At 35.5% G+C, this 25,338-nt stretch overlaps 1 protein-coding gene across 10 annotated transcripts in view; it reads left to right on the plus strand.

Annotated features, from left to right (window-relative positions):
* Nucleotides 1–25,338, plus strand: part of MBD5 (methyl-CpG binding domain protein 5) — a 409,939-nt gene that overhangs the window by 58,721 nt on the left and 325,880 nt on the right. The window lies entirely within an intron of this gene.

Raw genomic sequence — 25,338 nt, forward strand, 5'->3', positions numbered from 1 at the left:
TCTCTCCTTGAGTTCTCTCAGGCTGCCTTCTGCCTTTAAAATGTATTCTGTTTTAAATACTTTTAAAGAACAAAGCCCATTATTTTTGCCCTACAAACTTTTCATAGAAGATGTTATGTTGGATGACTTTTTAGTTGAAAATGGAATAAAAATCTAACATACTCTGAGTTTTGTAATCATTAAGTTTTATTTTTAAATAATGCTTCTGGTGAGTTCTAATACTAAATTTGAAAAATTATATGAGGGGAAAAAAAAATTTTTTTTAAGGGAGATTAGCCCTGAGCTAATATTTGCTGCCAATCTTCCTCTTTTTCTTTTTTCTTTTCTTTTTTCTTTCTTTCTTTCTTTTTTTTTTTTTTGCTGAGGAAGATTGACCCTGAGCTAACATCCATGCCCATCTTCCTCTGCTTTATATGTGGGACACCTGCCACAGCATGGAATTGACAAGCAGTGTGTAGGTCTACACCCAGGATCTGAACCAGCGAACCCTGGGCCACTGAAGTGGAATGTGCAAACTTAACCACCGCAGCACTGGGCCAGCCCAAGACAATTTTAAAAGTTCATTGGACAGTACATTTTTACAAAATGTCTTACATGATCAGATGTTCTCATCTGGAGGAAATCATACCTAAATGTACATATCTATACTGCTTGTTTTAATCATTGTTTACCAGTGTTCATTCACCTAGAGAATTCAGTATGCTAATTCAAAGATAAAGTCTACCCTGCTCATGCTATCCAATATGATAATAGCATTTATTGTAATAGATATAATATCTTGAGACCTACTGAAATTCAAGTAACAAACACCTTTACATAATGGGACTACATAAACGTATATAGTTACCTGAAGTCTATGTAGTAAAAATGAGTCATCATTTAGTTAAAAATAAGTTTGCTAGATTATGTCATCTCACACAATGTCATCCCTCAAGAGAATGTATTTTTAGATGCAAAACAGATTCCTGTTTTACCAGGAATCAAACATTTAAAAAATGTCTGGGCCAAAATGCAGACTTTAGTCTTTATAGATAAAACTTCTGTTTTACAAATTATCAACATGATTTGCTCTGTATCTAAAAAATACTTCTCAAAGTATATATGTTATACAGTATAAATAAAAATATAAGCTGCTGTTATTGTGATTTATTTAGACTTAGCATTTTTTTCCTGGCAACATAACCTATATACCAACCAAGGGTTTGATTGAGTGGTAAGTTGAATGCTTTTAGATTTAACATATCACATAACATATCATTTTAGTTCTTTAGGGGGCATGTATATCAGTAGTTGTTTGAAAACTGAATAACATGGCACTTGATTACCCTTGACAATAGATCATTATTTTCCATGATAGGCTCTTAATATTATGAATGTATCAGATTTATTTACCAGCTCAGAAGTTTTATCATTCCACATTTTTATATGCTATGAAAACTAGATCAGTTGGATCTGACTGGGGATAGTATTTCCTTTCACCAGTGGTAAATGTTTATGTATATTTTTTGTAAGCTTTCTAACTCATCAACCAGAATGATTTGCTTGAGAAATACAAATTTTTGTTTTATTAATGTTCTGGAGTACACATATGCAACTCTAAAGTTTACCCTTTTAACAGAAATAGCATAGGAGATGAAATGAAATGATAGCCAGATGGAGTGAATACTCCATCTAGGTTTCTTTGCATACCCAAGGCCTTAGAATCCTCCCATAGAACTGGCCAAGAATCCTCCCAAAGAAGTATTTTAGTCTCTTAGTACCTGATGTAATCTAAATAGTGTACCCTCCTTAGAAGTGTGAGATTCTTACTGTGATGATTTTTTGTTACTATGTGACAAGAAGACAGATCAGATCAAGACCCCTTCTGGTGAGAAAGTCAGTTTGGAAGAGAAAAAGGTCACCATTCTCTTAATTTTAGATTTCTTGTTTTTTTGAGGGAAGGGGTTATAGGTAAGTCAGACTCCTTTTCTCTTGATTTACAAATAAAACTCTCAGAGTTAATGGGAGGGCACATTGCTAAAACTGGTGATTTTGAAGTTAATGTCAAAATTCAGTGTCATAATTGTTTTTCATGGATCAAATTAAAACTGTATAAATGGTTTTCTCATCCCTTTTTCTTCCTTGCTCTTAGATTTAAAAACATTGCCTCAGTGGAAACAAATGTCCATTAATAGAGGATAATTTAAATACATATGGTGCCTTCTTATAATGACATAGTCATTAAAAGTGACAGATGTAGACAATATTACAATGATCAAGACATGGAAACAACGTAAGTGTCCATTGATGGATGAATGGATAAAGAAAATGTGTATATGTGTGTGTATATATATATACACACACATATACACACACAATTAAGTATTATTCATCCATTAAAAAGAAGGGAATCCTGCCATTTGCGACAACGTGGGTGTACCTTGAGGGCATTACGCTAAGTGAAATGAGTCAGACAGATAAAGACATCCAGTATGATCTCATGTGACGTCTAAAAAGACCAAACTATGGGGCCAGCCCTGTGGCCGAGTGGTTAAGTTCATGCGCTCCGCTTCGGCGGCCCAGGGTTTCACCAGTTCGGATCCTGGGCACAGACATGGCACTGCTCATCAGGCCACCTTGAGGTGGCATCCCACATGCCACAACTAAGATATACAACTATGCATTGGGGGGATTAGAGGAGAAAAAGCAGAAGAAAAAAAAGGAAGATTGACAACAGTTGTTAGCTCAGGTGCCAATCTTTAAAAAAATAAATTAAAAAAAATAGTAAATAAAAAGACCAAACTCAGAGATACAGAGATTGGTGGTCGCCGGATGCAGGGGGATTGGGAGTGGGAGATAGTGAAATGGGTAAAGGGTAATGGGTAAAAGGTGGTCAAAAGGTATAACTGTAAGTTATAAGATAAATAAGTTCTGGGGATATAATGTACAGCATTATATTTATATATAATTAATAATACTATATTGCATATTTGAATCTTGCTAAGAGAGAAGGTCTTAAAAGTTCTCATAAGAAAAAAATGCATGACTATGTGAGGTGATAGATATTAACTAAACTTATTGTGATGATCATTTTGCAGTGTATACATTTATCAAATCATTATAAAATTATAAAAATGACAGATTTAGAAGTAAAAATTATTTTATTAATAGTTATTGAGCACTTACACTTAATGTTCTAGGTGCTATTCTAAGAAATATGGTGTAATATATCTCATTGTATCCTCATGAGATAGATACTATTTTTATCACCATTTTAAAGGTGATTTACCTTAGACAAAAATAATTTGCCCAAGGTCACACAACTGTTAAGTAGAAAAGCTGGATTATGGACCCAGGAAGTCTGATTCCAAAGCCAATGCTATTAACTATTATGTCATATAGTTCTATCTTGCTGATATAGAAGTGTGCATTATTTATAAAACAACAGATAAAATAGCATACAGTGTATAGTATGATTCTATTTGCATAAAATGGTTGACCCTGGTTATTTTGGCCTTTCAGGATTTTTCTTTTCCTTCTATGGATGTTTTACAGTGAGTATCTATGATTTACCTAATCAGAAAAAGTAAATAAAGCTTTCATGCTTTGCAAACAATAAATAAACCACTGCCCAAAGTATTCTCCACTTCTCTCAGCTGGTGTTTCTTCTCCCCATCAATCTTGGTTCTTTAACTTCTACAAAGCAGCGATAACACTGCCTAGTCTACTTAGCTTCATCAAGTCTCTCAGTGTTAGAAGGACCTTTTATATTTGTAGTTTGTGTATATCTTCTTTTTTTTTCCCTTTGGTCGCTTCCTTTTTCCTTTGTAAACCTCTGTAGTATTTACCTTTGTGTTTATTGGACTTCCAGTAAATATTGATGAGGAGGAAAAAAACAAACTCTAATGTGAGCTTTCTGGTTAAACAATTTTGTAGATATTTCCTTTTAAAAAGAGTAGTGGGTGTAACTGGAAAACAATAAACCTCAAAGGAATAGAATTTTATACATGACAGTAATGATTTGGAAATGACCATGAGTGGCTAGAGGAATGCTGACCTATTTCCCTCAGACTCTATTATAGTTTTATACAAAGGTGTTGGGAGAATAACGGTTTCCTCCTCTAGAGAGGGCCACCAAAGAAAGGTGTCCTCTGGGTTTCTATTAAGGCAAATAGGTCTCTTGAGGGATCATTTTGTGAAGACAATGAGGTATAGGGGATCATCACTTGTTAATTAGTAATTATAGTAGCAGTAATAGAGGTGCTGTAGAAAAGCGTTGTGGGAAAGGATTATTGGAAAGATGGCACAGGGAAGAAGCCCAGAGTAGAATGAAGCAAGGAAGGAAGACTATAGATGACTCCAAAAGAGGGATTTACATGTCAAAGAGTGGCCAAAGATGACAGGCCTGTAGGGCATACTGGATGCCCTGACTGATGTAGTCAGGTTTGTTGCTTTATATTTTAGGTTATCACAGGCAAAGGTAAAAACTGATTCACTCTGTTTGAAATCAGAATAGAAGTCACTATACTTTTGTTCTTTGTCTCACTTCTATCTCGTTGCCTTTTTTTCCTAAGGCACTAGACTAGACTAAGAGAAATGGAAATAATTGTCTTGAAAGGATTATAACATCAGTTGTTAGAACTTTTTTCATGTATGAATATTTCTATATGTATATCTAAAAGACAAGAACTCAATTTAAAAATAAGTACAATACCATTATCACACTTTTAAAAATTGAAATAATCCTTAATTCTCATAATACATCAATCAGTTTGCAGATTTTTCCAACTGTATTTAACTTTGGTTTTTTGTGTTTTTTTTGGTTTTTGTTTTTCTACAGTTGTTTGTTTAAATCAGGATCTAAATAAGATCCACACATTGGAATTGGTTGGTATATCTCTTAAGTGTTTGTGAATCTATAGGTTTTCTCTCTTAGGATTAATAATTGATTAGACTTACTTTTATATGAGAAAGTACTTGCCCAGTTTTTTATTCAGTTCCCACATAAATGTATTAGTGATCAAAACAACTGTTCTGCAAGAAATCAGGAGCCACTAGTAATCAGCTAACTTATTCAATTGTAAGTAACATCTATATAGTTGTTTTCTTAATTTTGCTCTATAAATGTGGTCTTAGGAAGTAAATATTATTCTGATTATCTTATCCTGGTTAGGAAAACAGGTCACAAAAGTGAAATGATGGTAATTTATCCTAGATCACCCTTAGAAACCAGTTTGAAAACTCAGAGCACTTAATTTTTTAGAATAGTGATAAAGATGCTTTTGTCTTTCTGCTTTGTATTAGAGCCAGATGTGAGTTTTAAAATAGATTGCATGTAGGCTGAAGATGAGAGTATGATTGGTAGTGTATCAGTCAGGATAGGCTGTATTATTAAGTAGTGAGAAACAACCACAAAACCTTGGTGGTTTAAAACAACAATGGTTTATTTCTTGTTCTCCTTGCATGTCCATCATGGTCAGAGGTACCTCTGCTCATAATAGTTGCTTAGGGACCTTATGGAGCAACCACCATTTCAATGATTGCTGATCATCATGATGGAAAGAAAGAAAGGAAAAAAAAAAAGAGCCCTGGAAGGTTTTATATCTGCAGTTAAACGTTCCAACCCAGAGGCCACACATCCAATTACAAGGAGGCTAGGAAGTTAGCCTTCTGTGTGCCTCAGAGAGAAGAACCAGCTATTGATGAGCAGTACAGATAGCTAACACTGTAAGTAATAATTCTGTTACTGGACTGCTAAAGATCTGTTCATTCATTCACTCATTTTTTCGTTCGTTAATCAAATATTCATTGAATGGCTGCTATGTGCAAGTCACTATACTAGACAATGGTGATATTAAAGAGAATAAAACATTTCATCCCTCCTCTCTAGGTTCTCAGAGTGGCAAGAGGCAAGTAATTCTCTATTAGGGTTCAGCAAAGTATTGCCCACAGACCAAATCTGGCCTGCAGCCTGTTTTTATATTGCCCTTAAGCTAAAAATGTCTTACATTTTTAAAGGATTGAAAAAGCAACAAACAAAACAGATATGCAACAGAGGCTATAGGTGGCCCGCACAGCCTAAAACTTTTACTATCTGACCCTTTACAGTAAAAAAGTTTGCTGACTTCCGTACTGTAACATCTGTACTTAAATTTGAAGCTCCTCAAACTAACTGCCATGTAGCCCGTTGTCAGATAAAAGATACACAATTATCTTGTAAGCTCTGGATATCTTTTAACAGTGTGCCTTTTGTTTGATCTGATACTACATTTCTATGGAAATATAAATCTTTTCCTGTGTTGTTGGAATGGTGATTGAGTCGTCTTATTACTGGGCATTGGAGTCATGGGGTCCCTACTCAATTTAATGCATAGGTAGGTAGCCACGAGATGGTCAGACCCCTAAAATGTGTATATGCACATATTAAGTAATGATTTGTGCTGGGAACAGAAAGTAAAGCAACCCTAAGGATATCTGCTTCCTCGGAGAAATAAGACCTAAACTTTGTGGACTTTAGAAATCCAAGTCAGGGAGTGGAAGTACACATCAAAGTAGACTTTTTATTTTCTGCACTATGGACTGGGCTACTCTATTAAGGATTATACTTTTAGATATTTCATAAACTGAATATGAGGCTGTGGTTTAAAGACTATATGTAGAGTCTCTGCTATGAATGAGGCACTTGAGGTACAAGGACAGTTGAGAATCACTCCTGGTACTCAAGTTCAAAATAAAGGAAGAGGGTATTCAGGTTGAGAGGAATAGGATTGTATAAAATAATTCTGGTTTATTCTAAAGCAGTTTTGGAGGAATAGCCTCCAAAATATGTAACTTTTATAGCATGAGAAAAGAAAAGGTACATTGAGCTTGTGCTTAATACAGTCTCGTATTGACCATCAGAGCTCAATTCAGTTGTATCCCCACTATGTTTTCCCATGTTCCATTATGGAACTCTTCCAGATTCCACACCAGTTTTAGGATCTACTTAAGTTGTTCTGATATGTGGAATGTAGATTGTCAATGCCAAAAAAACCTGTTTAACAATAGTCTGTAGAATTCTAGTTTTGGTCAAGGTCAGCTTCTATCCTGTTGAATTGTTCATAGTCATCACATTTTTATAGATTTGGGGAAAGTCCTCTTTCAGATCTGGTGCTTCAGAGCTTGAACCCTAAAACGTTACTCTCAACTATTTTATGGATGCTAGAGTTTCTTTTCTTAACAGTAAGCAAGCATATTTTTCCAAGTGATTCCTAAGGTTCTTTCTAGTTTTATGACTGATTACGATGACAATGATGTGGCTCAGGTCTGTGATTCCAGTAACTCTAATCAGATTCTGAGCTTGGATGCTGAATGGCCTATGTATCCAGTGGGTACTTGTTTATTTGTATGTCAAGTTGGAATAGTATTTTACCAGCCCTCTATTTGTTTGAGAAGTAGCAGATTGCTCTAAATACACCAAATGTGCCAGTGTTTACTGTGGATTATGTATGATCCACTTGTCGTGGCAATTGACTGCTACTGTATATAATTCTGAGATTATCATTTAAAATTGCCTTTTCGTTATATAGTCATTTTATTGTTAATTTCCATAAAGTGAACTGCCGTACAGTTTAGCCACTGCAAATGTGCCATTATACACCAAGGTCACATGACTGCCTTTCAGCAGTAGCTAAAATAGTCCAGTGTAAGTATATTATCCATTGATACTTCTTTTAACACATATTCTTGACCCTTTCACATCTCTAATTTCCACTTTATAAATTTAGCGTCTTTCTTGGTAATTGTGAACTTCTTTTGGTTAATGCTAATTGAAAATGTAATTTCACATCACTGGGTATTACAGCTAATAGTCCTGTCATTATGTTGGAAAATTTAATGTCATAAAAGAATACGTGTGTTAATTATTTTATCATCAAAATATTTTAACTATCAAAATATTTTATAATCTAAATATTTTATTCATGGAGATGAATGCTACACAGACTGGAACAAATGACCCCATACCTATCAGATGTATTTATAGAAAATAATATTTGATATTGGTGACTCATCTCTCTCACCTGTTTTTGATGTATAGTTTTTCTGTCGTCATTTTGATTAATCCAGTGAAATGTATTTCCAGGTTACCATCATTAAAGTTTTTAAAACAAAATTGAAATGATCAAGTATCTGAAGTTACTCATTGCCACCTAGGCCAGTTCTAATTCATAAAATGCTGACCAGGAATCTCAGCAGAATTGTGAATAGTTTGGCTGTATCTTCCAATCTCAAAACCACTGCCATTGTGTTGCCAATATCCTGAGTACTGGGTTTGGCCTAACCTCTTTCAGCCTGTCTGATATCAGTGATTTTCAAATGTTTTAGAGGGTGACAGTAATGTTTGTAGTATTACAGCCTCCGAGGATGTTGTTGTAGTTAGAGAAGCATAGTCAGTTTTAATAATATGAACTAGAGAAAGTGAAGCTTCACAGAATCTCCTTGGCTAGTGGATGAATATAGAGAAGACACCATTTTCTAGGTACCTGAAATTCTCAAGTCAGAGAGGCAGTCCCCACCCATCCACTGCAAGCCTATCTCAGTTATCCTTGTGACCACTCTCCTCCCTCTTAAAACTTGCCTTTGCCCATTTCCCTTAGTGTCCAGATCCCTGAAGCTAGTTAATTTAATAAACCATGTTGTCGTGTTAATAAATACCGCTTTCTCTCTTGTGGATATTTTGGAATTATTAAAAGAAAATAAAAACAGAAAAGAACACGTAATCTTATTGTGTAAAGGAAGTTTAGAATCAAGGCGAAGATGGAGTCTGGAGGCATGGAATTAGGGGCAGGGGATTAAACTTTCCCTCAATTACAGCAGACAGTTATCTGTATGCTAAATTTGTAAGTATGTTGTGGTCCAGCTGAGGCATTTATATCTTGTAATGCAAGGGATGTATTATAATCATACTCCTGCAATAAAATCAGTATATATGGAAATTCAGTGTATTCTGCATTTAGTTTTAGACGTGTCTTCTACAGATAGCAAATTTCAGCTAACTTCAAAAAATGATCCAGGAATGTTGAGTCATGAGAGAAGCAGAAATTTAATTTGGATACGTATTCTTTTCTTCTAAAAAGTGTGATTCTTTAGTTTTCTGAACTTTTGAGTTATATGTTTGGAACTTGATATTTTACTAGTTGCGAAGTAAATGTTTATTATTGAAAAAAATAATCTCATTAAAAGTTTCCCATTAATTTTATTCAAGAGCAAATCTAAAGTATAAATGTATGATAATGTAAATATAAGATTTTGTCATATATAATAATGCTTTTTTAAAACAAAATCTAATCTAGCATTATTTAGGCTTAAAATCTTTTGTATTGGGCCTCAATTTAAAGAGTAGTTAGGCTTAAAATAGACTTTTTCCTCCCGTTGTCAAAGTTTTTAGATGGTTAGGGAGAGAGATAAATACATATGCAGTTGTTTTGCTAATTTTTATATCTACTAAATTTAAAAGTAAACAAAAATTGGGGCTCGCCTGTTGGCATAGTGGTCAAGTTCATGCTTTCTGCTTTGGCGCCCAGCATTCGCAGGTTCGGATGCTGGGCATGGACCTGGACACTGCTCATCAAGCTATGCTGTGGTGGCATCCTGCATACAAAATAGAGGAAGATTGGCATGGATGTTAGCTCAGGGCCAATTTTCCTCACCAAAAAAAAAAAAAAAGGTAAAAATTATGAAGTAGTGAAAAATACTTAAAACTAAAATATATTCAAAATTAATACATATTATGATTGCAACTATGTAAATATACAACTATTTAAACATTAAAAATATTAGCTGGAAATGTATCAAAATGCTGAATGATTGTATTAAGGTGCTAAGATTAGGACCTTTTTTTCTTTCTTCTAGATTCTAGTATTTTTGTAATATGGTTGTTACTTTTATGATGAAAAGAATAAGCATGTGTTTACAAAATGCAATAAAGGAAGCTAAGATTAAATATAGAAAGCATTTACTGCTTCTAATTATGGCAAATGTTTCAAAGGCACTTATATTAAATATAAGGATAATTCATGTACCCAGAACACTGTACTGTCTTTAGAGTATATTTCACTATAAGAAGCAGCTCACAGCTTACAGTGTCAGTGTGACAGGCAATTTTGAAAATTAACATCAAATAAGTTTTAATGTAAAAAGGGTTAAATAAATCTTAACTTCTTTGTTGTCTCCTCCAAACCTCCTCATTCTCCCAAACACCTTGAATAAAAATCCTATAAGGGTGGGCTTCTTCTCTGTCTTTTTAAATTTTTGAATCTGTAGTGTATAGAATAGTTTCTGGGACATAGTAGGAGCTTAATAAGTACGTATTGAATGAGCAGATAACATATGAGAGAGAGATGCGATTAACTCCTAATTAATTATGTACAGATAGTTCCAGTGTAAATTGCTATGTTCCCTGTTCCCTCGCCATCTTACCTGGTTTAAGCTGTAAAACTAGAGGAATATGAAACTTTTCATAAGGATTAAAGATGTTTTGAACTATAGAGAATGTAGCAACTTGGAGGCAGGCAAGCTCAACCTTGATAAAGAGTTACACACCCTTTACTCATAGCAAAACTCCAGGCTCTAAGGAGAAATGAGAGTATAGTAAGTAGCGGAGAGAGGTGATAGGCACATTGCATAGTCCTGGTCTGTTTTACATAAATGGACCCTGAATTTGCAGCACAACCCACTCAGAAGGCTCCCCGATAGTTCTGTGCACGCTTGGATGACCTGATGCACCCTACTCTGGGTCTACCCCAGAATCATAGCTTTAACCCTTCCATTTCTTGCACATCATGCCTGCTGCACTCTAACTCACGCTTTTGTGGGGAAATTCCAGGTATCTTAGAATACAAACCATACAAAATATCAGTAACTACTCATTTTAAAAGTGATGGCATTAATTTAGTAGGTAAATAATTTAATCTTACTCATGGCCAGTATACTTGTTATTTCCTTTATTCACTTCAGCGTGATTCTATGTAAATCACTTTTAGATTCTTCTGAATCTTTCTGCTTTCATTTATTCTGTAGCTGATCCTTTTTGGCTGCTCTGTCTGTCCATGCTTCTTTTCTCTTTGAGGAAGTATTTTGCATTTCATATGTAAAATCAGAGGCATTTCTTCTTATGGATCCTTTAGACTCTGAGAAAGGATAATTTCTTTTCTCTGTCCCTAGACCTTTATAGTTTTAGGCTGAAACTGCTCTCTCCAGAACTTCTTGAATGTTTATGTGATAGAATCTTTCACTCTGAGCCCTGAGTTTTCCAATTCTTGTCATTCATTCAGTGTCTCTTGTGATATCCTGCCTTTTCTAGAGCATATATGTCCATCTCTCTGTCAGGTTTTCTTCAAATCTCTTTATTCCTTGGCTCTGACAGGTTCTCTGAACTCTTCAGGTCTTTGCCATTTGCCCAGGACCACCAGCATCTCATTCTGATTGTTCTTTATCTCAGAAAGTCGTATTTCCCATTCTTCATCTTTTGGCCCTTCTGTATCTTCTTGGATTGACATTAGTTAATTCATTCACTTATTCACTCAGTCATTCAACAGATATTTATTGAGTCGCTACCATGTACCAGAGCTGTACTGGATGTGAGGATAAGTGGTAAAAGAAACAAACATGGTCCAAACCCTTGTGGAGTTTTCTGTACAATTGAAACATAAAACATTAACCTCACGCATCTGCAACTGTTATACTTCCATTACTTAACCTGTGTGAGATTTCAGGGTAAGGAGGTTTTTATCACAGAACTCTCTTATGCATTTGAAACCCAAAAAGGAATAAAACAATCATACCTTTTTGCTGGTAGCCTTGGCACAATTTCCAGACCATTTGGCATGTTTCCAACAAAATGAGTAGGTTATCCTCTATAAAGGGCTTGTTGGTAATTATATCCGATATTTATTAGACATTATACTTCTTGCCCATTATAGGCATGATTTCTTCTCATCCTCACAAAAAACTTCTAAGGAAATGGGCACAAAGAAGTTAAATCACTTACCCAAAGTCATTCAGATACTAAGTAAGAGAGTGGAGATTCAAATCCAAGTGTGTTCCATCCCAGAACCTGGGCTCTGTTGTCTCTCATTTTTACTAGTTTCCCTCACTAGTGAAATTAATCAAAAGTCAAATGTATAAAATGTGTGTACCCCCTTTGCTCTTATTAACCATACAATATTTCTCTTCTATAAAATGTTAGGGACTCTTAGTTTCAAAACTCAAGATATAGCCATATTCACAAAGCTACTTTTTGGTTGGTTGACTTTGATTATGAAAGACATGACTTTTGAAACACTGGGAAATGTTTACTCTCAAGTGGAGAATATTTTTGTGAAAGGATTGATTGCATGTTAGTATTTCATATTTTAAATTATAACCTCTACTTGATTGGGAGTCAGAAAACATACTTTCTTTGTTAAAAATGAAATTTTTAAAAAAGATGCTGAAAAGACACATATATGGTTCCCCCCAAGTATATTTATATTTTTTTCTTTATAATGTTCGCTTAACATTTTTCATCCAAAAATAAGAAATAGAGCATCCCAATCAAGGCCCTATATTATTGAAATAGTTGCCCTCACTGAAATAGTTCCTTTTTTATCCATTGTTTATATCGTTTATAAAAAATACTTCTGTATCCTTTACATTTTCACTAGCAGGAGACTTTTTCCCCGAGGTAAACATTGCACACACAAAAGCTGAAAACCTGGCATGGCAATACTATATAAAGTCTCTTGTTTTGCCTGTTTACAATGCTTAGTTTTATGTTGTAGAACACACATTTATGTAGTACTTAAAAGCATTGGACTTGAAGTCAAATAACAAAATCTTTACCTTGCTTCACCATTAATTTGGGCAAATCACTTGACCTTTTCCATGCTTCTATTCTCATATAGGATGACACCAACTCTCTGTGACATGCCTAACTAGAAGCTTCATCTTTACCTTGGGATTGCAAAATTCTACCCAACTAGAATTTAAGATATTCCCAAGAAAGGATATATAAAACAAGGGTATTATATTATAATAGTCATTGAAGAAACAAAATAGTTTTGACTGATCTAAGGTAATATCTCTACTCTGATTTTCTACCTCTTAAAATATAGCTTTTAAAAATATTTAAATATTTCAATACAGTATTTGTTGACTTCCAAGTCATTATTTAAATATAAATTTTTCATCATTTTTACATTGATCTTTCATTGGAAACTTGGACCTATTAAGATCTTTGTCTCAGATTAAAAAAACAATGTCTTTAGTATTCTACTTATTTTTTTAGGCCCAAGAAATTAATAATCTTCAATATTTGAATATCATATAATTAAAAAAGTGATTCAAGCTTACCCTATATTGGCTCAGCTTCTTTTAAAAAGAAAATTTGTCTTCACTTTAAGAAATACATCACCATGAATTCTTTGGAAGAAAGCCATTATGTAAATACAAGATATCTTGTTACTATTTATAGAATATTTTTGCCATTTCTTTTATTGATGGCTGAATTTTTTCTTGAAGACTTTCTCTCCCATTCTTAAGCAATCCACTCCCCTAAGCCCCCATGCTCAACTAATATTTTCTTATTGCCATCATTTTTCCTTATCTGTTTGGTTGAAAATTCAAACTATTAATGACAGTGGGGTTTTCTTTCCTCAGGAAGATTCACCCTGAGCTAACATCCATTGCCAATCATCCTTTTTTGTTCACTTGAGGAAGATTAGCCCTGCGCTAATGCCTGTGCCACTCTTCCTCTACTTTTTTTTTTTTCCGGTGAGGAAGATTGGCCCTGAGCTAACATCTGTGCCAGTCTTCATCTACTTTCTTTTTGATGAGGAAAATCGTCACTGAGCTAATGTCTGTGCCAATCTTCCTCTGTTTTGTATGTGGGATGCCTCCACAGCGTGGCTTGATGAGCGGTGTGCAGGTCCGCACCTGGGATCCAAACCTGCAAACCTCGGGCCACCGAAGCACAGTGTGCAAACTTAACCATTACACCACTGGGTCCGCCCATTCCTCTACTTTTTATATGTGGGACACCACCAGAGCATGGCTGGTGAGTGGAGTAGGTCCATGTTCAGGATCCAAACCCACGAACCCCGACTGCCAAAGCGGAGCACGAGGAGCTTCAACTACTCAGCCACAGGGCTGGGCCTGACAATGGATTTTTAAAGAGTTGTATTAAATAGTTTTGATTATCTTTAAATTTGTCCCCTTTTCTTTCAAATATAACGTTTTTGTCTTTTTGCAAAATATTTGGCTAATGGCTTCCATTTCATTTGATTAAGGAGGTTGATGAGAGCATTTCTGAAGAAGAGAAAATATAAAAGGAAGACACATTTTATGACTATAAACCAGTACTTTCAGAAGAGTGACAGTTCCGCTCTCATTACCAATGGTGCAGGACAAGGCAGGCCAAGAGAAGCCAGGGACCAAAGTTGATTTAGACTGATAAGAGGTGACAAGTGATGAAGGTCTCAGCAAACACGACTTCAGCCAGAAAATTAGCTATTCTAGGGAGGAAAATATAAATTCTCAAACAATAGAAGATGGAGTCTAAATTGAAATCAGAGAAGCCCCTGAAATCAGAAGTGAGAAGATTCCAACTAGTACTGATATAGAAGCTGGCACGAAAGGGGTCAGTAGGAGGAAGGGAGAAAGAAACACTAGGAAGATTGACCTGGGGATCGCATCCTTTGTGTCACATAAATGTATTTGATCTGTGTAAGCAACACAGCAGGTCATGACCACAGAAACAGGGCAACATTGAGCAACACTACCCAGATTCAGGGCATTCCACTTGAGTGTGAGGAAACAAGGGATGGCAGGTTTTGTTGGCAGCCAGTGTAAAGTAAGGTTTCCCACGTCACTATTATTATTATTACAGTAATTGTTGTTGATTGTGGCAGAGAGACTAATCTAAGTCTCCTATTTTGAGTAGTGGCATTTTCTAGCATCTGGTCCAAGAGAAACTTTGTTCTTGTCCCGTTGCCTCAAACCTTTTGAAACCTTTGCAAGAATCCTTGGGCACTAGAACAGTTACTGATATCCAGGTATTTTAAAGCTTTTTGGCTGCTGTCACTTAGTCTTTAGCTAATTAGGAAGCTCCCAGATTTTCTTTTTTAAAAGAAAAAAGAATCATGCATTCAAGTGTGTTGAAAGAATAATGTTTATAAATGCTGATAATAAGTGTCCAGAGTTCCTTATCTATAATTCTTAACTCCAAAAATTTGAGGGGGAAAAACCCACACTTTTTCTAATAAGAAAAAGTTAAGTGAAAGTATATTTAGTTCAGGAAGCAAAATCTGACTTGAACTTAACTCATTTGGTGGCAAATCCAGAGCTGAATTTGTGTGAGACTATTTATAGGCTTTATATCTCCCATATGTGAATGTTCTTCTCTTTCACTGCAGAAATATTAGTGTGTTTGATTCTCAAGTGCTGCCCTAGTCACCTCTGGGGATGTTACAGCACTGTATTACCTTTCTAAAATAAATAAATATACATACATATATGTTATATCAGTTCCGAAATTCTACTAGCCCCAAGGTTTTTGAATGAGAGATATTGTGACCATTAGTAGTTTTAGTCATGTGACCTTGGAGTCAACATATTTAGTAACTGTTAACCATAACAGGCTTTATCACCCTGAGAAGACTAATATAGGCAGTCTCATTTCTATATCAGTTTTGTCATTCAGAATCTGTTTATCATAGAAATACTGTTTTGCATGGCAGTTATGCTTGGTGGTGCTATGTCTCTTTAATCAATCCATAATGTATGTAAGGCATGATATTAAGAGTTCTAGTGTATTTAGTTCTATTAACTAAATATTAACTAATATATAGTTCTATTAACAGTTCTATGGATCTTCTGACAGTGTTTCTATGGAAATGTTTTTAGAGTGTATCTAATCTTTACCCCACCCTGGCCCATCCTCAAACGTAAACACACCCTTACTTCTGCCTTCACCTGGCTTCCGAGGCTCACTTATCCCATCATGCAATGTGAGTGGGAATTCCAATAGGCCCAGACTGTTACTAAAGGCTCCTTTAACAAGATGCTGGATGGGGATGGGGTTTTTGCTCTCCTAGCTTCACTATTGCTTTCACTCTTTTCTTCTTTAGACTCCAGGAACTGCCCTGCCTAAATCTTTTTCCATTTATACCATCTGTGGTTCTCTATTTATTTGGAAGTAATGGGACTAGGTTCCCTTCTTTCTTATCTACCACTTCACCTTTTTTGTTTGTTTGTTTTTGAGGAAGATTAGCCCTGAGCTAACCACTGCCAGTCCTCATCTTTCCGCTGAGGAAGACTGGCCCTGAGCTCACATCCATGCCCATCTTCCTCTACTTTATATGTGGGACACCTGCCACAGCATGGCATGCCAAGTGGTGCCACGTCTGCACTCGGGATCCAAACCGGCGAACCCTGGGCCGCCAAAGCAGAACGTGCGCACTTAACTGCTGCGCCTCTGGGCCGGCCCCTACCACTTCACCTTTATCATTAATTTTGAATGATCCACTTAACTCTTCTCTCTGTCTCTCAATTTTCCTTTCATAAGGAAGACTAATAGCTTTTACTCAAAAATATATGTTAGATGATTAGAGCTATTAAGTAACTGAGACCAGAAAGAAAGAATATTGGAGTACTTACTACCAAGTAGTTAGAACAGCCAAAAGCCTGGCGTCTTGTTAATCATGATCTTTATTTTCTTGAAGATTATATGACAATCAGTTTCCTAAGGAGTATTCCCATAGGACCCTTTCCTATGAATGATCTGTCAACTTCACCCTGTCCTGTATACCTACACATAATGTACTCACTGGTAGACTGCTTTTAAACAAATATCCTAGAAATTATCTGTACAAAAAAGTATCTTTTCTTAGAAAGTAATCACATGGGAGGCTATGCACTCATTTCAGTGCTGCTGCTTTGCTTGAATACTTTTGGAACTCCTTGGGTTGTCTTCACAGTCTGTCCCATTATTTTGAATGTTATCTATTATCAGTCATTTTTTGAGGGTTAAGTTTAAATTTACAGACAACTGTCTTTCTGAGTAATGTCTAATGAGCAAGGTTTTAGTTTCTGTGTTTTGTTTATTTGTTTCTTGGTCAAAAACAGGTAAAAGTTAAAAAGCAGTAGACTTTTGTGAGGCTTTTAAATTGATTCTTAGAGTAGTTCTAGAAGAAGAGGTGCAAAGCTATTTGGAACAGTTGTAGCTCTGTAATCCTATACTTTGAATTTGATATTGGTGAACACATCAACATTTATTTGGTGTATAGGTTTTTGAATCTTGGTTTAAAATACATGCTCATCATTCTTGGGTTTATTATTGTACAAGTGTGTATAAATGTTCAAATAAAGTCACATATAGGATATGGGATTATTGGGAAGTTGAAGCTATGGCAATTCAGATATGAAAGAGTTTTCTTGAAAACTTAGCATGTTTCAATCCTTTCATTGTTTTGAACTGATGAATATATCTGAAAGAGCAGAAGAGAGTGATCTGGAGTATTTTTATAAGTATTATTTATTAAGTACCCACAAAATAAAAGGTAATTACTAGGTATTGTATATTCATCATCTTATTTAAACTTCATAGCAGGTCTTGGAGATGCTTACTCTATTTTCTTTCATAGATAAGGAAACTGAGGTCCAGAGAACAAGACAGTTTACCATGCCCTTGACTACATGGCTAATAAGTAACAGAGCCCTCTGAACATCTGACTTTTTTAAGTGCCGTAAGTTTTTTAGACCATGCCTATTGCTACTAGCACCATCCCTTGACCAATTAGAAGTGTATTCTAGGGGCTGGCCCCGTGGCCGAGTGGTTAAGTTTGCATGCTCCACTGCAGACGGCCCAGTGTTTCGTTGGTTCAAATCCTGGGCGCGGACATGGCACTGCTCATCAAACCATGCTGAGGCAGCGTCCCACATGCCACAACTAGAAGGACCCACAACAAAGAATATACAACTATGTACTGGGGGGCTTTGGGGAGAAAAAGGAAAAAAATCTTTAAAAAAAAAAGAAAAGAAGAATTTAAATAAAACAAAACTAAATTCAGTAACCACACAGGGTGGATTCACAAGCAACTAGGATGTGCATGACTCTTCAAAAAAAAAAACAAAAGAACAGAAGTGTGTTCTATTATTTATATAGTGAGACTTTTTCTTACAGATACAATGCCAACAGATCAATTGCAGTATTTATTATTTGTACTCTAATGACAGAATTTTTCAGTATAGTATGTGGGAGCTCTTCACTTGTATAAAACTCTCCAAACTATTTACCCTGGCCCAAATGACCCTACGTGATTGATTTGGCCCCTGTCTCTTCACCCTCATTTGTAATACAAATTAACCTATGTATTTCTTGACAAACTAAGCTTGTTCCTCCTTTAGAACATTTACACAAGCTGTTCCCTCTACCTAGAATGTTCTTCCCTTCAATCTTTCCATGCCTGGCTCTTGTTAATCAGGTCTCAGCTTAAATGTTAACTCCCCAGAGAAATTTTCTCCAACCACCAATGAATCTAAAGTAATCACTCAAGTCAAATCACCTTGTTTTAATTCTCCTTATGGCACCTAATCTGGTGTTTTCCTGTTTATTTATGTGTTTATTGTCTCTTGCCAGCAGAATTTAAGCTCCATGAGAGGAGGAACCTTGTTTCTCTTGTTCACCACTTTATCACCAGAACCTTAAATAGCCTGGCCAAGAAATAGCTGTAGGAATAAATGGATGCATTGGGTCTAGAAAACGTGATAGATTATTCACATTAAAGAAGACTAGAAATATTAAAGATTTAGGAATATTTGGACCAGTGGTTGTCGTAGCTTGTTAAATTAACCTGGCCAGCAGCAGCAGCATTGCCTGGGAATTTGTTAGAAACGCAGATTCCACGGACCTACCCAAGACCTATTGAATCAGAAACTCTGGTGGTGGGGCCGTGGAATCTGTTTTAATAAGCCCTCCAGGTCATGATTCTCATGCAGAACCACTGATTTAGACATTTTTTTGCACCAATAAGTTGTCAGAATTATCAGTTTTGTTTGTTTTTAAGCCAGATTACCATATTTAAAATGCGTTTTTTTCTGTGCATGATTTTGTTAACAATGTATTTTTTAAATTTTCACACATGCAGAAATTTCAAAAATACAACTCTATTGACAATCAGTATAGCTAATTCAGTGAATTGAGGACATAATTTTTGTCTGCTTAAATAATAAGACTCAGCTTCCAAAAATATTTTTAAAATTAAGTTTTTCTAATTTCTAAAGAAATTTCTTTGTTTGGAATTCTCTTGAATCTACTTTGAGATCAACTGCTCCAAAGAATGATTAAATTTTTAGTAATTTGCAGACAGAGCTTGATCAAAGAAGTGCATTGGCATTCTAAGGATTAGTGTAGTCTAGTATTTCCTACAGATCTTTAGAAGGAAAATTCAATACAGAGCTCTGTATTTGAATCCCAGTGCTCCAAACTAAAGGTACTTTAAAATTAAAGTGCCTTACTTAGGCCTTTAAAATTTTTTCAAAATCCCACTTACATTTCATCTGTCTTGACGCCATGATTTTTACTGTCATTTTCATATGTACCCCTTAAGTAGCATTTAAGTATATTCAATGGTATAAATACATATAAAGTAGTTCAAAAAAAGAATGAGTCCAGAATGGCATCTGCATTGATATTTTGAGACTGTTGTTTTCTCTGTCAGGCACAAGCTCAAAGTCTTATCTTTTTTGATCTAGAACAGAATACTGTGATAAACAGCATGTTTAATTTTCTAAAAATCTAATTAAACGTTTTTGAAGAGGAGGAAATACAACTTAGAGAATGCCAATGCCAAGCCAGGTACATACAGATATTAGAGCTAATAGGTATAGAATCTGCTGTTCAGAGAGTGAGATAAGTGACTGACCGAAGTTCCATGGGTACTATGCCACAGAGACAGGGTTCACACTCATGTGTGTCCGATTCCAAAACCAGTGCTTTTTCTGTCTCTCAGTGCTATCTCATAACTCCAAGGTATGAAAGATGAGGTGGATCAACTTAAATCATTATTGGAAGCTAGCAGGGTATAAATAATAAATGGATAAATAAAGTTATGTCAAGTGATTGCCTTTGCTCACTAAATGTAGTTAAAAGGTTGACATTGCTTACAACATATGCTTAATCACTTGAAAATGTTGGATCACAATTAAGAAATCCAGATTCAGCAACTCTTTTTCACAGGTGGAAAAATGTTGTTTGTCATAGAAATGTTCATTTTCAAATTCCTAAAAGAACAGTGAATAATAAGATAACATTTTTAAAGAAGTATTTGAAAGTGAACAAGTTTTTCCTTATGCTATTGCTTTAGAAGTAAAACGACTTCCTTATGTTATTTCTACATTACATCTTGAAAGAAATACAAAAGTAAATCTAATTGCTGGGAAATGATTTATAGTTGACTACTGTCATATTTTATTTTACTGGTTTCATTATTTAATTCCTTTAATACATATACAATCTGTATTTAAGTAAAAAGTGCTCTTGATTTGTTTAGTATTAAAGTGACGTGATAATATAGAGTGTATTTTAAGGAGATAGTTTTATTTGAAGACTTCATTTTCAGATGCTTAAAATTCATTCCTCATAAAAGGTAGGAACATTTATTTATTAAAGTTAACTTTTATAAAGTGTTTTGAGAGTATATGGTATAGTATAAATACAAATTACCTGTGAGCAATACGTGTCTCTATGCATAATATTCATTTTTAAATCAGTGCCATTACTATGATTTAGATTCCTTTTGGAATCTTCTTAGGACCTTCAACAGACCTGGATAGAAAATGTTCTGAGTGAGAAAGTAGTTTCAGATGTTGTTCAGTGTTTGCAATGTTAAATGTTAATTGGGATCCCTAAGCTATAAAGCCACCTTAAAGGCTCTTATGTGTGGGAGAAGGGAAATTGAGGTACCCTTTTCTTCTTAAAAGAGAATATAGAAAAAGTAATTGAAACACTGTTAAGAGTTAAAAGAACCATATTATCAATTTTTAATACCCTGGGACAAATCGTTTAATCAGTTTAACATTTACACTTTTTCATTTTCTTTCTTTGATATGCTTTTGACTATTTCAAAGCAAATTACAAGAGAGCAGAGAAGAAAAGGGAAATGCTGCAGACAGACTATAAACTTTAACCTGGTAATTTTTAGGTGTCCTGGAAAAATTGGGGGGATAAGTTGCTGAAATGACAAAGCTATAGAATTATAAAGTATTATTCTTCCTTATCTTAGAGTAGTGGTTCTCAACTGGGATTGATTTTTGCTCCTCAGGGCACATTTGGCAGTGTTTGAGTTATTTTTGATTGTCCTCACCTGAGGGCATCAGGATGTTGCTACTAGTGTCTAGCGGGTAGAAGTCAAGGATGCTGCTAAACATCCTACAGTGCACAGGACAGCCCCCACAACAAAAAATTATCTAGTCCAAAATGTCAATAATGTTAGGTTGAGAAACCCTATCTTAGAAAGAAACACACTGCTCTCATTTCAAAAATAATAGAAATACAGAGAGATATGCTTAAGGCTATACAACTACTAAATGAAGTGGCCAAAACTTGAACTTGGATCTCCTGACCCCAAGCCATTGTGCTTTCCACGGTTCTCATTGTTCTTAGAATTAAAACTTCACTTATCTTTGGAGAATTATGGCAGGGAAGAGGAGCCAAAAAATCATCAAAGTCAATGCTATGTCTCCATTTCTGTTGTGTTCTTCTTAATTGTAGGGTAATTAGGTTACATTTTGTTTGTTCAGATGTCTTGTTTATATAATATGTAGAAGTACCCTTGTTTTGGAATTGATAGCTTCAATTTTTTATTTGTTAAGAATTTAATCAATACATATTGTCAATGTTTGTTCAGTTCAAGGCATACCATAGAGGTATAAGAATTTTAAGACAAAATTCTAGCTTTCAGGGAAACTACAGTATAAAAGAAAATGAAATCTTTTAAAATGTGAGAGTAATTATTCAAAATCTAAGTTGAACAAGTATAGAAGCTATCGTGCATCTAAAATTGTTTGCAGGAAACTACTTATATATCCAAGAATAAGAAATGTTTGGGTGTGTGACAGTATTTATCTATAAAGGAATATTACGCACTCGTTATAAGTGATGTTTATGATGAATTTGTAATAACGAAGGTACATTTGTATGTTAAGTGAAAAAATAAAACAGCCTACAGAATTTATATAGCTGCTTTTAACTAAAAATAAAAGACATAGAAAAAATAAAGTATCTGGTGTATAGTATTACTTATAAATTCAAAGTGGTGGTACTGTAGTATCCTACTAAACAAAGTAAATTATATTGATCCATTCATTCATGTAACATATATTTTCTCAATGCCTTCTATGTTTCAAGCACTATGCTTGATTCTAGAGAAAAGACAGAGAGTGAGAGAAGCACTAAACTTTTTCTTAGAATGCTAATAGTCTTATCAGAGAAGACAGACAGATAAGCAATAACAAATTGTGTTAAGTAGTAAAGGAATCCTGTGGGAGTGTATAGCTGAAGCCGTGTATTATTGTGAGTAAGGGTAGATTAGGCTAAACTTGATGACAGATTAACCCAGAAATCCCTGTAATTTATCACATAAGGAATTTGTTTTTCACTCGACTAATGTCCAATTTATATGAGGCAGCCCTCCTCTATCTTACAGAAACATGTGGCTTCTTCGGTTGCCGTGACAGGGGAAGGGAGTACTGGATAATCCCATTGGACATTTAAGGACCAGTCCTCTAAGTGGTTACGTCTTTTTCCTCCACATCTTACTGGCCAGATATCAGCCTCATTCCCCCAACCTAACTGGAAAGCATGCTAGAAAATGCAGAGGAGCTACATTTGACTATCTGTTGAGCACTAACAATGCCACTGGTCTTCACCACAGATTGGACAATTCAGGAAAGGCTTCCCCAGAAGTTGTGGCATTTAAATGAAGACCTGAAAATTAAGAAGAGGTTAGCCAGACCAGGAAAGAGATGGAAAGATTATTTTAGGTAGAAATAATATTGTGCCAATGCCTAGAGGAGAAAGAAAGATGGCCCTTTTAAGAACTGGAGGTTTAGTCCTTGAACACTGAATATGTGGGGAAGGCAAGCATAGGCACAGTCATGAAGGACTTTATAAGCTGTGTTGAGGTATTTAAAATTTTTTCTGAAGGCAATGAGAAGCCGCTGGAAGGTTTAAAGCGTGATAAAGTTTGAGTGATGTGAGTAATGTAATAAAGTTTGCATTTTAGAAAGATCATTCTGGTTGGAGAACATGAATTGTAGGTAGCAGGCCAGTTAAGAAGCTCTAGCATCCAGGTAAGCAACAATAGTGACCTGTGTAAGGAATGGGAATAGAAAGAAGTAGGTTGGGGAGATATTTAAGAGGTATAATTGTTGGAATTTAGTAGTCTGTTGGGTGGGCAATAATAAAGAGGAGAGTGGGTTTTATGGAGGATGGGGAGTGATTAGTTCAACTTAGGACATGATGAGTTTGAGACATATAAGACATCAGAGTTATTTATGTCCATACAAAAGAGTTGTGTACATTGGTCTAGATATCAGAAGAGAGATCTGAGCTGAAGATACATATTTTGGATTTATCAGCATATAAATCATAACTAAAGCTATAAGACTAGGTGAGTTTGTACAGGGAAATGCATACAGTGAGAAGGGAAGAGGACCTATGCAGAAGCCTGTGGACAATGTTTAAGGCAGAGGTTCCTAACTTTCACAGTCCATCTAAATCATCAAATGAGCTTTTAATAAATATGGTACCTGTGCTCCAAACTCCAGGGATTGTGATTCAGTTGTTCTCAGTGTGTCCTAAGATATCCTATGTTTCAAAAGCTCCCCTGGTGATTCTAATGTACAGCCAAGGTTGAGAACCATTGATGTAGGGTTAGCCAGAGAACGAAGAGAACACAAAGAAGACTAGTGATCAGTGAAATAGGAAAACTATCTGTTGTATCTATCAACTTAAAAGGCACATTTGCCAGTTATTTTACCCTCATGATGAGTTTATTCAGGAATAGCCAAAAGAATTATAATTCAGGCTGTGCATATCGTGGCAAACCACAGGAGAATCTAGAAAACAAAGGAGGGGAACTTGTGATTATAGACCAAAAGGGGGAGAAGGGAGGGGCTGTTCTAAAGGAAAGTCCATTGGGGGAAAGTAACCGTTCAGGGTGACAACAACTTCTCATTGGCTGTGCTGCATATTTCTCACTGGCTGGATTGTTGCTGGGTAGGGAGAGTAATCTTCCTTCAGTAGTAAAGTAGTTGTACTTCCTGTCCAAGATGCAAGCATATGTCTCTTCCTGGTTGGAGTAATTGACAAAGTGTGATAGGGCACAAGAGCTTCCCCTACAGGCCTTCCCAACTCCAATTTAGTTAAGGTTTCTTTCATTAATTTCCATATCTCCAAGCCAAAAAAAGAAAAATTTCGAGGAATGAGCCAAGTCAAAACCTGCTGAGAAGTAACCAAAAATAATGATCAAAATATGTCATTGTACTTGCCAACATGAATATGAATTGATGACCTAAATTAATGGTCATAGAAGCCTAGTTGCTGTAATTTGAGTAGTAAGTGAGAGGTAGAGAAAAGCAGACAGTTGATGTCTCCACTTTCATGGTGTTTGATTGTTAAAGGGAGGAGGATAAAAGGGTAGTAGCTGGAGAGAACTTGAAGTTGGAGGAGGGCTCTTTTTATAATGGGAGAAGCTTGAGCTTGTTTTATGGCTGGGGGGGCGCAGTAGAGAGACTGAACAGATTAGCAACAAAAAGGATAAAGAGGTAAGAGAAGTGTGACTAGCAAACGAGCACAGGAAGAGAAACATCTTTCCATTCTAAGGAAGGAAGAAGAAGGAAATGTTGGAAATCTGTGAGTGCCAGTTTATCGCATTGGTGGTAGAAAATTGATGGAGCTGAGTTCTTGTCAAAGGACAATGATTTTTTTTCTGTAAACCAGCATTTTATATCATCTTCTGGGAGTGAAGGAAGAGATGGTAAGGACAGAGTTTTTAGGGAAGTGATGAACATTTGAAACAATCACTGTAGAGGATGAAAGAGCTAAAGAGGGAAAGCTAATAGGATTGCTGGTGATCATTGAGACCCAAATTGAGGATGCTCACCAAGGATTTACGGTGACCACTATATAGAGAGTTTTATATTTTATTTTTCTCTCAAAGCACTCAGGAGCCTAGGTACAATGGAAGGACATTGGAACAGGGGAATTGAAAATATTGACAGGTGAGTGGTTGAAGTGATATACAATGTGATAAAAGCAGAGTAGGGAAGGCAGTCAAGAGA

Source organism: Equus asinus, chromosome 4, assembly GCF_041296235.1.
Source record: "Equus asinus isolate D_3611 breed Donkey chromosome 4, EquAss-T2T_v2, whole genome shotgun sequence".
Classification (NCBI taxonomy): domain Eukaryota; kingdom Metazoa; phylum Chordata; class Mammalia; order Perissodactyla; family Equidae; genus Equus; species Equus asinus.